This window comes from Eschrichtius robustus, chromosome 5 (genome assembly GCF_028021215.1).
Source record: "Eschrichtius robustus isolate mEscRob2 chromosome 5, mEscRob2.pri, whole genome shotgun sequence".
Lineage (NCBI taxonomy): Eukaryota > Metazoa > Chordata > Mammalia > Artiodactyla > Eschrichtiidae > Eschrichtius > Eschrichtius robustus.
This window is the reverse complement of record NC_090828.1, coordinates 140,775,319-140,788,320: the sequence shown is the minus strand read 5'-3', so window position 1 is coordinate 140,788,320 and position 13,002 is coordinate 140,775,319. Positions and strand designations below refer to the sequence as shown.

General features: G+C 42.7%; 1 protein-coding gene and 1 non-coding gene across 3 annotated transcripts in view; one reads left to right on the top strand and one right to left on the bottom strand.

Annotated features, from left to right (window-relative positions):
* LOC137765564 (U6 spliceosomal RNA) lies at positions 1 to 107 on the bottom strand. Its single transcript, XR_011074211.1, has one exon. It is a non-coding gene; the product is annotated as a U6 spliceosomal RNA (small nuclear RNA).
* Positions 108 to 11,804: 11,697 nt separating this feature from the next.
* The window catches only part of CYFIP1 (cytoplasmic FMR1 interacting protein 1), a 94,794-nt gene continuing 93,596 nt past the window's right edge, over positions 11,805 to 13,002 (top strand). The window contains exon 1 of one of the 2 annotated variants that reach the window (XM_068545367.1): positions 11,805 to 11,885. The gene's annotated coding sequence lies outside the window, so the exon portion shown is untranslated. The remainder of the gene's footprint in view (positions 11,886 to 13,002) is intronic. The other variant, XM_068545368.1, reaches the window with a different exon arrangement.

Sequence of the window (13,002 nt, the reverse complement as noted above, 5' to 3'; positions counted from 1 at the left end):
AAAAATATGGAATGCTTCATGAATTTGTGTGTCATCCTTGCGCAGGGGCCACGCTAATCTTCTCTGTATCGTTCCAATTTTAGTATATGTGCTGCCGAAGCGAGCTCACTGTAGTTTTGATTAGTATTTTCCTAGTGATTACTGATGTTGAGCATCTTTTAATGTGCTTATTAGCCATTTGTTATTTTCTTTGGAGAAACATTTATTCGAGTCCTTTGCCCATTCTTGAACTGGGCTGTTTGTTGTTGAGCTGTGCAAGTTCTTTATGTATTTTGGATATTAACCCCTTATTAGATATATGATTTAGAAATATTTTCTCCCAGTCCAAGGGTTGCCTTTTCACTATGTTGATTGTGTCCTGTGGTGCAAAAAAGTTTCAAAATTTGATGTCAGTCCAATTTATCTATTTTTTCTGTTTTTGTTGCCTGTGTTTTTGGTGTCATATCCAAGAAATCATTGCCAAATCCAATGTCATGAAGTTCTCTCTTATGTTTTCTTCCAGAAGTTTTATAGTGTTTTTTCTTACATTTAGTTCTTTGATCTATTTTGAGTAAATTTTTGTGTATGGGTTAAGGTGATGGTCCAACTTCAGCCTTTTGCATGTGGATATCCAGTTTTTCCAACACCATTTGTTGAAAAGACTGTCCTTTCCACATTGAGTGGTCTTGCAATCTTGTTAAAAATCATTTGACCATATATGTAAGGGTTTGTTTATGGGATCGCTACTCTATCCCATTTGTCTGTATGTCTGTCTTTATGCCAGTAACACACTGATGTGATTACTGTAAGCTTTGTAATGTTTTGAACCAGGAAGTTTGAGTCTTCTGGTTTTGTTCTGCTTTTTCAGGATTTTTTTGGCTATTTGGGGTCTCTTGAAATTTCATATTAATTTTAGGATGGATTTTTGTATTTCTGCAAAAAACACCATTGGGTTTTTGATAAGGATTGCATGAATCTACAGATCATTTTGGGTAGTATTGACATCTTAAGAATATTGTCTTCCAGACCTTTTTCCAAAGACAATATTCAAGTGGCCAACATGTACTTGAAAAGGTGCTCAACATCACTAATCATCAGGGAAACACAAATGAAAACCACAATTAGATATCACCTCATGCCTGTTAGAATGGCTAGCATCAAAAAGACAAGAGGGCTTCCCTGGTGGCGCAGTGGTTGAGAATCTGCCTGCCAATGCAGGGGACATGGGTTCAAGCCCTGGTTTCAGAAGATCCCACATGCCGCGGAGCAACTAGGCCCGTGAGCCACAATTACTGAGCCTGCGCGTCTAGAGCCTGTGCTCCACAACAAGAGAGGCCACGATAGCGAGAAGTCCGCACACCGCGAGGAAGAGTGGCCCCCACTTGCTGCAACTAAAGAAAGCCCTCGCACAGAAACGAAGACTCAACGCAACCAAAAATAAAAAATAAATAAAACTATTCCCTTTAAAAAAAAAAAAGACAAGAGATAACAAATGCTGGGGAGGACTCAGAGAAAAGGAAACCCTGGTGCACTGTTCATGGGAATGTAAACTGGTACAGCCAATATGGAAAACAGTATGGATGTTCCTCAAAAATAGAACTACCATACTATTCAGCAAATCTGCTTTTGGGTACATATTCAGAGGAAACAAAATCGCTATGTTAAAGAGACATTGACAATAGCCAAGACATGGAAATAACCTAAGTGTACATCAACAGATGAATGGATAAAGGGAATTTGGTATATATACATATATATAATACATATATAATATATATATATAATGGAATACTATTCAGCAACAAAAAAGAAAGAAGTCCTGCCCTTTGCAACAACATGGATAAAACTTGAGGTCATTATGCTAAATGAAAGAGAAAGACAAAATATTTTATGCTCTCACTTATATGTGAAATCTAAAAAGAAAACAAAAACAAAAAACAAACATAGAAAAAAATCAGATTTGTGGTTACTAGAGGCGGAGGCTTGGATGTAGAGCAATTAGATGAAGGGGGTCAAAAGGTACAATCTACCAGTTATAAGATAAATCAGTCCTGGGGATGTAATGTACAGCATGCTTATATTTGAGAGTAGATCCTAAAAGTTCTATCACAAGGACATCTTTTTCTTTTCTTTTTTTTTGCAACTATATGAAGAGATGGATATTAACTAAACTTACTGTGGTAATCATTTTGCAGTGCATGTATTTTAAGCCATTATGAGGTACACCTTAAACTTATATAGAGCTGTATGTCAGTTATATCTCAATAAAACTGAAAAAAAATTGTCTTCCAATTCATGAACATGAGATGTCTTTTCATATACTTGTTCCTTCTTTAATTTCTTTTAGCAAAGTTTTGTGGTTTTAAGTGTACAAGACTTTTGCCTTCTTCATTTAGTTTATTCCCAAGTATTTTGTTCTTTTCGATGCTATTGTAAATGGAATTGCTTTCTTAATTTCCTTTCTGGATTGTTCATTTTTAGTGTATGTAAATGCAACTGACTTTTTAATGTGTTAATTTTGTATCTTGCAACTTTGCTGAATTGTTTTATTACTTCTAACAGTTTTTTAAAATGGGATCTTTAGATTCCTACATGTAAGATCATGTCATCTACAAACAGATAATTTTACTTCTTCCTTTTTATTTTGGATGCTTTTTTCTTTTTTTTTTTCTTGTCTAACTGCTCTGGGTAGGTCTTCCAGTACTATGGTGAACAGAAGTGGTGAAAGTGGTTTATCCTGGAGAATGTTTCCTGTTCACTTGAGAAAAATGTCTATTCTGCTGTTGTTGATTGGAGTGTTCTGTATATTTCTTCAGGTCCAAATGATTTCAAAAAATTATTATAAAGCTAGTAATTATGACATACAGTAATCACAACACTGTGGTACTGGCATAAAGACAGACATACAGACCAGTAGAAGAGAATAAAAAGCCCGTAAATAAACCCTCACATACATGGTCAAATGATTTTTGACCAAATAAGGAAAGGAAATAGAGTACTTTAACAATGTTCCCTTAGCATATTAATCATAGTTTAAAAAAAATTCCTAATCTGATAATTCCAACATTCTTGCCATATCTGAGTCTGGTTCTGATGCTTGCTCAGTCTCTTCAAACTTTTTTTTTTTTTTGCCTTTTAGTTGTCGACTAAAAGTATATATATATGTTATATATATATATATATGTATATGCACAACCTGAAAGTTGAGAATTATGCTTTCTTTGGTGGACTGAGGGCTTCAAGTCCAGGAGGCAGCATCTCAAGCAACCCTGAGAAAACTGCTCTGATGAGGCAAGGCGGGAGCTAGAATACATAGGAGTTTTGCAACAAAGGGCAGGTAGTCTGAACATCAAAAGATTATTGTTAACTAAAGAAAACAAGATAGATCAAGTTAAGGAATTTATCGCATCGCTTTTCTATGTATGGGAAGATGCAAGACTCTGGGATTACTGAAATCATTTCGTTGATATGCACCTTGGTTATCTGGGGCCAGTATCCTGTGTTTCCACATCCTGAGTTTCCTCAGGGCTCACCGAAGGGAGTGGCTGCAGTCTGATGGCTGCTAAATGGCAGGTATCCTCTGTTTCCTACCTGAGTCCCCTCAGGGCTCACTGGCTCGTGGAGGGCTGCAATCGCTAAGGACGGTGACATCCTTTGTTTACTGATGTGGCAGGCAATATTTTATTTCTCATAGTATACCTTGTAATTTTTGTTGAAAGACAAAAATGTTGTACTGGATAAAACAATCTGTGGTAAATAGGCATTTACAGATGTGGTGGTAAGGTGTGGAGGGATGGGTAGCATTCCATAGACCATGAAATATTAGTTCTCAGTCTTTTAGGGAGACTGTACCCCTGAGCTGTGAATGTCACAGCTTTCCCCCTCCTTTATGTGGGACAGGATGGCTAGAGGGGCTGGCATTATTTCCCTTCATTCAGGTTGGTTATGCTCTGATAAAACTCCAATAAGTTACGCTTTGTTGAGGTAGTTCTCTTGAGGGCAGGCTTTGTTAAGAAGAGACTGCTCTGGCATATTTCAAAACGGTTCCTTTTCCCCTCCCTCTGCTGTAATCACAAGGCAATTTTTTTTTTTCCAGTCCTTACTATAAGTAACTGGTAAGGCTCCTGGAGATTAAACGCAAAAAATCACAAGCACACCTGTAACAGGGACGAGTCAAATCTGACCACACATTGGATCTGTCTCTTGTACTTTAACCTTTGCTTCCTGTTGCTTTTGTTCACTAAAAGGATACTGTCTATACACAATGGCCTGCCTCAGGGAACCCTGGCCCTCTGCCCGAATGTTAAACCAAAGTGCCTTTGTTCAGGGAAGCATCCTGACCCTGTCCACCTGTGGATGGCTGCAAGAAAGAAGAAACTAACACATCCCCTCCCCGAGGCTGGCCATTCCACGGGACATTTGCAAATCTTATGGCTTTTTCCCTTTACTTCCTCATCTCCTCCCCCTCTCTGTTCTGTAAAAGAAACTGGCATCCAAACCCCGATAAGATGGTTTTTTTGAGACATTAGTCTACCCTCTTCTCTGTCTGCCGGCTTTCAAAATAAAGTCGTATTCCTTACCTCAACACCTCGTCTCCCGATTTATTGGCACGTATTGGCCTGTTGTGCGGTGAGCAGCGCGAGCTTGGACTCGGTAACCCACCCATCTAAGAATGGCCCCCTCTGCAGTTTTAAACTCTCAGACTTTTCCACACTGAGCCTCCAGCAATTCGTCAGTTTCAGTTTAGGATTCTTACCCTGACACTAGCTCCCACAGAAGTTTCTATTCATGGGTTTCTGCTTTGGTGAGTTCTGATTCTCTGGATCTTCTTGTCTCTCTGATTTATGGGTCAGCAATTTGCCCTGTGACCTCACTTCTCTAATGGATCTAAGAAGAGTTGTTGATTTTTGGTCCATTTAGTTTTTTACTTGTTAGGACACAGGGACAACTTTCAAGCTCCTGATATGCTAGACCAGATACTGGATCTCTATAATTTCTCTCTCTTGTAGATATTTTCATTTTGTTCATATATTGATTTCCTGATTTCCTTTAGTTCTCTGTATGTGTTCCTATTTAGGTCATCAAGCTGAATCACTAAGACAATTGTTTCAAAGTGTTTGTCAAGTAAATTTTTTTTTTTTTTTTTTTTTTGTAGAAAGGAACTTGATTAGATACCAAGGGTGGGGGAATTCTTTTTTTTTTTTCAACACCAATTGTACTTGTACATTTGTTATTTTATTTTATTTTATTTTTAATTAATTTATTTATTTTTGGCTGTGTTGGGTCTTCGTTTCTGTGCGAGGGCTTTCTCTAGCTGCGGCAAGTGGGGGCCACTCTTCATCGCGGTGCGCGGGCCTCTCACTATCGCGGCCTCTCTTGTTGCGGAGCACAGGCTCCAGACGCGCAGGCTCAGTAGTTGTGGCTCACGGGCCTAGTTGCTCCGCGGCATGTGGGATCTTCCCAGACCAGGGCTCGAACCCGTGTCCCTGCATTAGCAGGCAGATTCTCAACCACTGCACCACCAGGGAAGCCCTGTCAAGTAAATTTGAAGCCTTTCTTTAGGGTCATTTTCTGGAGATTTATTTTGTTTCTTTGAATGGGTCATGCATCTGTTGAAAACTGGGCATTTGACAATCAGATACCTCTCCCAGTCTTTGCGGCCTTACTCCGTGCAGGTGTCAGTCCCCTAATCAGTGCAGCATGAGAGCTCAGGGTCTTCTCGGGTGGTACATCTTCCTTGGGCCTGTGTGTGTGCTTTTCCCTCTAATTCCTCTATATGCACAGCTGCTTTTCAAAGTATCTTATGTCCCTAAGAGTCTCACCCTTCTTCTTCTCAGGGCCTTGGGTGTTCTATTGTATTCCTCCGCCCACAGTCTCTTGCCCCCAGGTGCCCACAGGTCAGAAATCCCCCTGAGGCTGTCCACGGTGCCCAGCACCACACTGCTATCATCAGCCTCCAATCTGATACCCAAACTAATCCACCATTCCTGTCAGCACTCTGAGTCAGGGGAGAAAAAACAGACCCTCCAATAGCCCCCAGACAAGTCAGAACAGTGTAGACAACTTCCTTCCACCCTAAGGGAGGGATCAGGAATTGACTTCCTCTCTCTGAGGTATGCCTGGGTGGGGGTGGACAAGGGTGATCAAAAATGCCACGAAAAAAAAAAAATACCACGAAATTTTCGTTTGGAATGTTTTAAGTGCGGCTGTTTCTTGGTTGTGCATTCATTTGGTTGCTGCAGATCCTTAACTGGTTTCTAGAGTTCTCACAAAACTACTTAGGTCGGTATGATGTTTACTTGGTGTTTCTGTGGGGAAATGAGGGCCTGGAACTTCCTACTCTTCTTTCTTCCTCACATCAACCAATATTATCTTTTGTACCTGGTAAAATTACATGATAATTTTGAGATTCATCTATTTTGTGATATTACTTGGATCAATCATTCCTTCCTTTTTATTACTAATGTTCCATTGTATGAATATACCACAATTTGTTTATCTACTTTCCTAATTATATACTTTGAGTTGTTTTTAGTTTTTTGCTATTATGAGTGAAGTTCATTAGAATATTCATGTACAAGTCTTTTTGTAGAGATAATTTTCATTTCTCTTAGGTAAATACATAGAAGTAGGATTACTGTACCATAGCGTATATGTATATCTAACTTGATAAGAGACTTCCAAAGTAGTTTCTTCTTTGAAGTGTCCTATTTTTATTGGGTTGGCATTTTATTGTTGATCTGTAGAGGCTCTTTGTATATTCTGGTTACAAGTCTTTCATCAGTTATCTGTGTACCAAGACTGTCTTCCAGTCTGGCATTTCACTCCCTTAACATTGTCTTTAGATGAGAAGTTTAAAATTTTTGACCAAATCATTTATCATTTTCTTTCTAAAGGTACTGACCAAAGAGGTTAGTACATTTTCTATTCTAAGACATCTTTTCCTACCTCTACCCTAAGGGTGTGAAATTATTCTCTCTGTTTCCTTCTAGAAACTTTAGCTTTCACATTTAGGTCTATGATCCATATCAAATTAATTTTTGTGTATGATGTGGGCAAGGGGGTCAGTTTTTTCCACATAGTTATGCAATTACTTAGCACCATTAAAAAAAGACTTCCCTTTCTCCATTGAATTACTTTGGCATCTTTGTTAAAAATCAACTGACTGTAGAGGTGTGGGCTTATATCAGTCTGTTTGGGCTGCTATAACAGAATACCATAGACTGGGTGGCTTATAAACTATAGAAATTTATTTCTCACAGAGTCTGGAGGCTGGGAAGTCCAAGAGCAAGGTGCTGGCAGATTTGGTGTCTGGTGAGAGCCCACTTCCTGCTTCATAGACCTGTAACCTCACATAGTGGAAGAGATGAAGGCTCTCTCTGGAGTCTCTTTTCTTTTTTCTTTTTTTTTTTTTTTTTTTAATTATTAGCGCCTTTAATTATTATTTATTTATTTATTTATTTGGCTGTGTTGGGTCTTCGTTTCTGTGCGAGGGCTTTCTCTAGCTGCGGCAAGTGGGGGCCACTCTTCATCGCGGTGCGCGGGCCTCTCACTATCGCGGCCTCTCTTGTTGCGGAGCACAGGCTCCAGACGCGCAGGCTCAGTAGTTGTGGCTCACGGGCCTAGTTGCTCCGCGGCATGTGGGATCTTCCCAGACCAGGGCTCGAACCCGTGTCCCCTGCATTAGCAGGCAGATTCTCAACCACTGCGCCACCAGGGAAGCCCTGGAGTCTCTTTTCTATGTGCACTAGTCCCATTTGTGAGGGCTCTATTCTCATTACCTAATCACCTTCCAAAGGCCCCACTTCTAAATACCAACACATTGGGGGTTAAGTTTCAACATATGAATTTTTGGGAGACACAAACATTCAGTCTATAGCAGAGATTATTTCTTACTATTCTGTTCCATTGATTTATTTGTGCATCCTTAGCCGAGACTATGCTATTTTAATTACTGTGGCTTTGTAAAATTGGTATTACTTCTTCCTTAAATGTTTTATAGAATTCACCAATGAAGCTATATAACCTTAGAAATTTTCTTTATGGGACGTTTTAAAATTACAGATTCAACTGTTTTCTTCTACCAATATAGGACTATTCAGATTTTCGAGTTTTTTCTTGTGTCAGTTTTGGAAAGTCATATTTTTCAGGAAATCTATTTCTTCTGAACAATTAAGTTTATTGCCATGAAGTTTTTCATATAATACTTTTCATACCCTTTTATTTTGGTAAGAAACTATTGGTATCAACCTTTTTATTTCTGTTGTTGGTAATTTATGTTTTTCTAAAAACAATTTTGCTAGGGTGTAGCAATTCTATTACTTTAAAAAAAAAAAGCCAGTGTTTTAGGGGAGGGAGGGATTCTCTTTCTATTTTTCTCTTTTTTGAAGTATAGTTGATTTACAATATTATGTTAGTTTCAGGTGTACAGCGAAGTGATTATCTATCTATCTCTCTCTATATATATTCTTTTTCAGATTTTTTTCCATTATAGGTTATTGCAAGATATTGAATATAGTTCCCTGTGCTATACAGTAAGTCCTTGTTGTTTATCTATTTTATATGTAGTAGTGTGTATCTGTTAATTCTAAACTCCTAATTTATTCCTGGGGGAAGGGGTGGATTTTCTTATTTGTTCATCTGTTTTCTAGTTCATTAACCTCTTTTTTTAAAAAATATTTATTTATTTAGGCTGCATTGGGTCTTAGTTGTGGCATGCGGCATCTTCGTTGCGGCACGTGAACTCTTAGTTGCACCATGCAGGCTTCTTAGTTGTGGCATGTGAACTCTTAGTTGCAGCATGCGTGTGGGATCTAGTTCCTTGACCAGGGATCAAACCCGGGACCCCTGCATTGGGAGCACAGAGTCTTACCCACTGGACCACCAGGGAAGTCCCTGACCTCTGTTCTTATCTTTATTATTTCTTCACTTGTACTTTCTTTGGATTTAATTTGCTTTTGTTTTTCCAACTTTTTTGAGTTAGAAGTTTAGATAATTGATTTTAAACTTTTCTTTTTTTCTACTATATGTATTTGGTGTATTAACTTTCCCTCTGAGCATTCATTTAGCTGCATCTCACAAATTTTGATGTTATTTTATCATTATTTCATTAGTTCAACATATTTTCCAATTTCCATTGTGATTTCTTCTTTGATCAAAGCAATATCTAGATGTGTATTATTTAGTTCTCTAATATTTGGGCATTTAAAGAGTTATCTTTTGTTACTTCAGTTCCATTTTGTGGTGATCAGAGAAAGTTCTGTATGATTTCAACCCTTTGAAATCTATTGAGACTTGTTTTACTTCCTAACATATGTTATATTTTGTGCATGATATTTGAAAAATTTAATTCTTCTCAGTAATACCTTGAGGATTCAGTATAAAGATTTTAAACATCTTTCATCAAATACAATGTATTCTGTATTTTGTTTTGTGAGGGTTAAGGGCAAATAGGTCAATTGCTTTAAATTTTTTCTGTATCTTTACTTATTTTGGTGTCTGCCTGTTCTATTGATTACTAAGAGAGGGGTGTTAAATCTCTAATTATGACTGTGTGTTTGCCTATTTCTTCTTCTGATTCTATCAATTTTTGCAAAGTATTTCAAAGCTTATTTGTTTGCATACACACTAAAAATTGTCATTTTTTTCTGAATTAATTGACCCATTTATGTTTACCAAATGTCCCTTTTAATTTCTGGTCACACTCCTTGTCTTGAGGTCTACTTTGAATATTTAGTTATTCATTTATTTATTTATTTGGTTGCGCCATGTCTCAGTTGCGGCTCGCGGGATTTTCCTTGTGGCATGCGGGATCTTTAGTTGTGGCATGCGAACTCTTAGTTGTGGCATGTGGGATCTAGTTCCCTGACCAGGGATCAAACCCGGCCCCCTGCACTGGGAGTGCAGAGTCTGAGCCGCTGGACCACCAGGGAAGTCCCTTGAGGTCTACTTTGATATTAATATAGTCACCCCAACTTTCTCGTGATTGGCATAGGCATGGTAGATGGGTTTTCATCTTTTAAAATTTCAACCACTTTGCGTCCTTATCTTTAAAGTATGTCTCTTTTAAACAGCCATATATTTAGGTTATGTTTTTATCCAATGTGACAATTTCTTTGGAGTGTTTGGTTCATTTACATTTAATGTAATTACTAATATGGTTGGATTTAAGCCTAACAGCTTGCTTTTCGTTACTGTTTGTCCTATGTGCTTTTTGCTCCTTCTTTGCTGCTTTCTTCAGATTTATATCTTAGCATTCCATTTTATTTCCTCTCTTGGATTTTTTTTTTTGGCTGTGTTGGGTCTTGCTTGCTGCCAATGGGCTTTCTCTAGTTGCCGCGAGTGGGGGCTACTCTTCGTTGCAGTGCGCAAGCTTTTCACTGAGGTGGCTTCTCTTGTTCTCTTGCGGTGGGCTCTAGGCGCGTGGGCTTCAGTAGCTGTGGCTCGAGGGCTCTAGAGCGCAGGCTGAGTAGTTGTGGCGCATGGGCTTAGTTGCTCCGCAGCATGTGGGATCTTCCTGGCCCAGGGCTCGAAACTGTGTCCCCTGCATTGGCAGGCGGATTCTTAACCACTGCGCCACCAGGGAAGCCCGGATTTTTAAAAATTGCTTATTTTTTATTAATTGCTCTAGGGATTATGATATTTAAAAATTATCACAATATACCTTGAATTTGTATTTCAGCACTTCACCTACAGTATAAAAAAAACAGGAAAACAAACAAACAAAAACAAACAAAAACCCAAAAAAACCCAACCCTTCGGAATCTAACTTTGAGACTCAGCCCTGGGCAGAGAGATGCAGTATTTCTGCTGATTGAAAATGTGTGGGCTGGCTGGGAACCAGAAAGTCATTCAAAACCCATGATTTGTAGGAGTGTGAGGGACCTCCAGGAGCTTCTAGAAAAAGTGATCTCTGAATATTTAGACAACTGGTAGATTCTGGTTTAGTCAGGATCCATTTGCTGCAACTTTTTGCATCATCTGGGGGACAGCCAGGAGGTAATCAAACTTCTTGTGGTTTTCAGTACCCGCTGCCCATCTTTATTGCTCTCCCTTACAACTCGGCGGGGGGGGGGGCGGCGGGGGGGGAGAGTGTAGTTTAGGGACATTTTTCTCCTAAGCATGTTTGTGACAAGCTCACTCCACTCAGCGATTCCATAAGACGTGTTATTTATTTGGCCTCTCAAGATTGTGTTTTGGGGCTAGTTCGTCAGGACTTCTTGTCAGCCATTCCCACAAGCCAGCGCACGCCTTTGCCCCCGGCTCAGGGGGGAGATGCGATCACTCCAGGGGCCATACTGGGTCATTTTCTCCCAGCTGGCTCGGTTCCGGCGGCGTGTCCCAGTCGCAACCGGCTCCAGCCCGCGGAGCGCAGGTGTGCGCACCTCCTCCCTGGCTGTGGGGCGCCAGGCCAGCCCGCCTGGGTGTCCCCCCAAGTCCCTTCTGCAGCTCATCTCACCTGCCGCCCTGACCCTGTGGAGCCCCGGGACAGGATGCGCACCCCCCGGCTCTTTTTACGGCCCAAACCGGGCAGCTTCCACGGAGAAGCCCCCGCCCCCGCGGTCCCAGGCAGAGCTGAGGTCGCCGAAGCCGGCAGGTGGCCCTGGAGGCTCTCTTCCCTGGGGAGCATTTTCTGCGGCCGGAGGGGAGCGCGGCCCGGCACAGGGCCGGGCGGCGGGGTCGGGGGAGAGAGCTAGGCGTGGAGGAGCGGCTGGACTGGGCTGGGGAAGGAGCGCGGAGGGAGGAGCGCCGGGAGGAAGGGGCCGAGCCGGGAGAGCCCCCGCCCCGGGAGGAAGGGGAGGAGGCCGGGTGTTTCCTGGCGCATTCCCGACCCGCCTCGGTGACTCATTCGGCCGGGAAACTCCCAGGGCCCGCCCGGGACCCCGGAGCCGCCGCCGCGGACCAAGGTGAGGAACGCTGCCGCCTCCGCCCCACCCCGCCGCCCAGGTGGGATCCGGACCTCGCTCGAAACCCGGCCGGGAGGGAGCTGGAAGGCGGCGGTGCCGGGCCGGGGCCCCGCGAGCGGCCGGGACTTGGACCTCGGCCGCGCGGCCTCCCCGGCTGCGCCGCCTCCCAGGATGGCCCTGGCCACCGCGCTCCGGCTCGGGAGTCGCGGACCCCTGCCCCAGCGCCCCCGGCACGTAGCGAAGCTCCAGTGCGGACGGGGTACATTGGGGTTTTGCAGTTATTGTTGGAAAGCAAGGAGCAGGCGGTTTGCGCTGAGGTCGTGCTTTGTGCCCCTCGCTGAGGGAAGGAGGGAGACTCTGGCCGAGCGAGACCATTTTGCAGATTCTTGGAGAGAGGAGTTTGGGGCTTTGTTAAGGAGCCGGGACTGTTACTTGGGCAGCGCGGTTCAGTACAGCCAGACTAAATTGTATATTTCAAGCCTGTAACGCGTGCTCCTAATTCGCAGCGCTTGGTGGGCGGGAGAAAAGGGCGGAAGAGTAATTTGGCAGTGGGGCTTAAGGAGCGTTTTCTAAGCCGAGAGAGGTGTCCGGACCACGTCCACTCTAGTGTCAGGTCTGAACGGCAGGATAGCGTTGCTTATGAAGCCCCGTGTTGGACGGTCTGCGCCTCTGTGGGAGACCTGGGAGTTTCCCTTTACAGGAGGAGGGTGCTGTGCGCCTCGCCGCACAGTGTTTGGCCGAAGCTGGTGAGCCGGGAGGTATTTCTTGGCCGTTTTCGACATGATTCCGTCAATGATCCGTGATTGAATCAGCAGTGATTCCCCTTGCCTAGCTCAGGTTGCTGTTCTTGACAACTCACCAGCGGCTCCAGCGGCTCGGGGCTCGTGCTGGAAGATCCTGCCCGGGCCGCTCGGCTGGGGCGCCGGCCTGTGACGGTGCGTGCCGGTGCCTGCCGTCCCTATTTACTCCCTGAAGGCCGGCCCTTCGAGGTTTTCCGAGTAAAGCGCAGATCTACGCGCACGGAGCCCGAAGAAAACAATCAGGGCCACGGCAGGTTTGCGTTTGTGGGAATTCAGTTAGGAAGGTGGTGCCAACGTTGCCTTCGCGCAGCGGCATC